The 4,417-nt window shown below is 42.7% G+C and overlaps 1 non-coding gene across 1 annotated transcript; it reads right to left on the bottom strand.

Annotated features, from left to right (window-relative positions):
* Nucleotides 1-1,528: 1,528 nt before the first annotated feature.
* TRNAK-UUU (transfer RNA lysine (anticodon UUU)) lies at nucleotides 1,529-1,601 on the bottom strand. Its single transcript has one exon. It is a non-coding gene; the product is annotated as a tRNA-Lys (tRNA).
* Nucleotides 1,602-4,417: the final 2,816 nt, after the last annotated feature.

Below are 4,417 nucleotides of genomic sequence, written 5' to 3'. Positions count from 1 at the left end.
AAGACCCTCTGAGACAAGCCTTCCCACCCCCTCATCCTCCCAACAAAGCAAAGTCCAGCTTCCTCGGGGTTGGGGTGCGGGGGGGGGGGGGGGGGGGGGGGGGGGGGGGGGGGGGAGGCATGGCAGGAGGCAAGGTTGGGCTTGCCAGGAACTGAGGATTGAGCTCCCAGTTCTGAATTCAGGCAGAGGATAAACTGGGGCCTATCACGCCCATGTCTGAATTAAGAAGATTAACAAGCGGGCGCTTGGGTGGCTCAGTGGATTAAGCCGCTGCCTTCAGCTCAGGTCATGATCTCAGGGTCCTGGGATCAAGCCCTGCATCGGGCCCTCTGCTCAGCAGGGAGCCTGCTTCCCGCTCTGTCTCTGCCTGCCTCTCTGCCTACTTGTGATCTCTCTCTGTCAAATAAAATAAATAAAATATTTAAAAAAAAAAAAAGAAAAAGAAAAGAAAGAAAATTAACAAGCTTTCGTTTTAATCCATCAAGAGAGGGCATTATTTTTGCATAGGTGGGGCAAGAGATAGTCCATCATAGACAACTAGCCAGTAGGGGGCGCAGTGAGCTCTGCTTACATGGGCAAAGGAAGTCCCAAAACATTTTGATCCTTAATGAACCACACTCACCATACTTCTCAAGTCCTCATTTTTTTTTTTTTACAGCAGTTTTAGGTTCATAGCAAAACTGAGAGCAAGGCATAGATGTTTCCCATGTGCCTTCTGTCCTTGCACATGCAGAGTGTCTCCTGTTAGCAAATGACCCCAACACATTGGGACATTTGAGGCCATTGGAGAACCTACACTGACACGTTGTTATCATCCCCAAGGTTCAGATTTTGCCTTAGGGTTCACTCTAGGGGTTGTACATTCTGTGGGTTTGGACACATGTATAATAATCTGTATCTACCACCATAGTATCATACAGAGTGTTTCACGGCCATAAAAATCTTCTGTGAGTCACCGGTCCAACCTTCCCTCCCCCAGTCCCTGAAATCACTGAGCTCTTCACTTAGTGTCTCCATATTTTTGTCTTTTTCAGAATGTCATATAGTTGAAATCACATAGCACATAGCCTTCTCACGTTGTCTTTTTTTTTTTTTTTAAAGATTTTTATTTATTTATTTGATAGAGATCACAAGTAGGGAGAAGGCAGGCAGAGAGAGAGGGGGAAGCAGGCTCCCCGCTGAGCAGAGAGCCCGATGCGGGGCTCGATCCCAGAACCCCGAGATCACGACCCGAGCCGAAGGCAGAGGCCCAAACCACTGAGCCACCCAGGCGCCCCTCACGTTGTCTTCTTTCACTTAGGAATATGCATCTAAGGTTCCTCCGGTCTTTTCCTGGCTTGACAGGTCATTTCTCTTTAGAATGGAAGAATATTCCGTTGCCTGGATGTACCATGTTTGTTTATCCATCCACCTACTGAAGGACACCCTGGTTACTTGCCCAAGTTTGGGCAATTATGGATAATGCTGTTGTAAACATCTGGGTGCCAAGCTTTGCGTGGACGGAAGTTTGTTTTTTAAGCAAGCTCTATGCTCAACGTGGGGGTTGAGCTCACGACCCTGAGATCAAAAGTCACATGCTCTACCAACTGAGCCAGCCAGGCCTCCTTGTGTGAACATAAGTTCTTAACTCCTTTGGGTAAAAACCAAAGAGCATGACTGCTGGGTCCCATGATAAGAGTACATTTACTTTTCTAAGAAACCACTAAACGTCTTTGAAAGTGGCTGCAGCATTTTATGGTCCCAAAGGCAATGTAGGAGAGTTCCTGTTCTCAACATCCTCACCATCACTTGATGTTGTGTTTCAGAACTTAGTCATTCAAATAGGTATAAACAAGCATAAAGTAAGAGTCATTAATTTAATTTGCATTTCCCAGGTGAAATATGATATAGAGGATCTTTTCATGCACTTATTTTCCATCCATAAATCTTTGGTGAGGTGTCTCTTAGGGTCTTTTGCATATATATTTAATTTTTATTTCTTTCAGCAGAGTTTTGTAGTTTTCCTCATATATACGAATATGTATCTTATTAAGTTTATACCTAGGCATTTCATTTGGGGGATGCTACTAGAAATGGTGTTTTTTTTTTTTTTTTAAAGATTTTATTTATTTATTTGTCATAGAGAGAGAAGCGAGAGCAAGCACAGACAGAGTGGCAGGCAGAGGCAGAGGGAGAAGCAGGCTCCCCGCCAAGCAAGGAGCCCGATGTGGGACTCGATCCCAGGACGCTGGGATCATGACCTGAGCCGAAGGCAGCCGCTTAACCAACTGAGCCACCCAGGCGTCCCTAGAAATGGTGTTTTTTATTTTCAAATTCCACTTGTTTGTTGCTAATAGAGAGGAAGGCAATTGACTTTTGTGTATTGACCTTGTATCTTGAAACTTTACTAGAATAGCTTAATTGTTCCAAGAGTCTTTTGGTCAATTCTTTCAGATTTTATACATAGATGGTCAGGTCATCTGGGAAGACGTTATATTTCTTCCTTCCCAATCTGTATATATTTCCTTTTCTTGTCCTATTGCATTGGCTAGAACTCCCAGAACAATGTTGAAAAGGAGTGGTGAGAGGAACATCCTTGCCTTATTTTGGATCTTAGTGGAAAAGGTTCTAGTTTCTCACCATTAAGTATAGTTTTAACTGCAGATTTTGGGGTAGATATTGTTTAACAAGTTGAGGAATATCACTTCTATTTCTGGTTGACCCATTTTTTTGTCATGAATGAGTATTGGACTTTTTTTTTTTTTTTTACAGAGAGAGAGAATACAAGCAGGAGGAGTGGGAGAGGGAGAAGCAGGCTTCCCACTGAGCAGGGAGCCCAATGAGGGGAACTCCATCCTAAGACTCTGGGATCATGACCTGAGCGGAAGGCAGACACTTAGCAACTGAGCCACCCAGGTGCCCCTGGGCATTTGATTTTGTCAAATGCTTTTCCTGCATCTACTGATATAATCATGTGATTTTTCTTCTTTAGCCTGCTTGATGTGATGGATTGGATTTACTGATTTTCAAATGTTGAAACTTGGGATAAATCCCACGTGGTCGTGATATGTTAATTCCTTTTACACATTGTTAGATTCAATTTGCTAATATTTTGTTAAGGATTTTTGCATCTATGCTCATGAAAGACATTGGTCTGTGGTTTGTTTTTTGTTTGGGTTTTTTGTTTTGTTTCTGTAATGTGTTTGTCTGATTTCAATAGTGGGTTAATCTGGGCTCACAGAGCTCGGGAGTATTTCCTCTGCTTCGAGCTCTTGAAAAAGATTTTAGAGGGATGCCTGGGTGGCTCAGTTGGTTGGGCCGCTGCCTTTGGCTCAGGTCATGATCCCAAGGCCCTGGGATCAAGTCCCGCATAGGGCTCCTTGCTTGGCAGGGAGCCTGCTTCTCTCGCTGCCTCTGCCTGCCTCTCTACCTGCTTGTGTATACTCTCTCTATCTCTGGCAAATAAATAAAATCTTAAAAAAAAAGAAAAAAAAATATTTTCGAGAACTGGTATTCCTACCTCCTTAAATGTTTGGCAGAATTCACCAGTAAGCTCATCTGGGTTGCTTTGCTTTGGAAAGTTAATTATTGATAATAAGAAGGTAAATTAGTGTTTGGCTAATTATGATTTCCTTAACAGAAATAGGCCTAGTCAAATTGTCTGTTCCTTTTTTTTTTTTTAAGATTTCATTATTTATTTCTCAGAGAAAGAGAGAGTGCACAGCAGGCAGACTGGCAGGCAAAGGCAGAGAGAGAAGCAGGCTCCCCACTGAGCAAGGAACCTGATGCAGGACTTGATCCCAGGACCCTGGGATCATGACCTAAGCAGAAGGAAGACACTTAACCCACTGAGCCAACCAGGCACTCCTTGTCTGTTCCTTCTTGGGAGATTGTGCTTTTCAACTGGCCCATTTCATCTGGGTTATCAAGTTTGTGGGTATAGAGTGACTAAGATCCCTTTACTATTCTTTTAATGTCCACAGGATCTGTGGTGATGCATTTGCTTTCATTTCTGTTGTTATTAATTTGTATCCTTTCTCTCCTTTTCTTAACCTGGCTCTAGGCTTGTAAATTTATCTTTTCAAAGAACCAGCTACTGGTTTTGTGGACTCTGATAACCCTTTTCAGTTTCATGGCTTTCTGCTCTCATATTTATGATTTCTTCTGCTCTCTTTGTTCTGCTTTTTCTAGTTTCCTAAGGTGGAAGCTTAAATTATTGACTGTAGGTCTTTCTGCTTATCTAATGGATGCATTCAATGCTATAAATCTCCCTAGAAGCACTGCTTTTGCTGAGCCCCACAAATTTTGGTTGTGTTGTCCTTTTCATTGAGTTTGAAATATTTTTTAGTTTCTCTGGAGCTGTCTTCTTTGACCCATATGTTATTAGAAGTATGTTGTTTCATCTCCAAGTACTTTGGGATTTTCCTGCTATCTTGCT

The sequence above is a fragment of the Mustela nigripes genome, chromosome 11 (genome assembly GCF_022355385.1).
Source record: "Mustela nigripes isolate SB6536 chromosome 11, MUSNIG.SB6536, whole genome shotgun sequence".
Classification (NCBI taxonomy): domain Eukaryota; kingdom Metazoa; phylum Chordata; class Mammalia; order Carnivora; family Mustelidae; genus Mustela; species Mustela nigripes.
The sequence above is the reverse complement of the archived record's forward strand: the minus strand, read 5'-3'. Positions and strand labels throughout refer to the sequence as shown.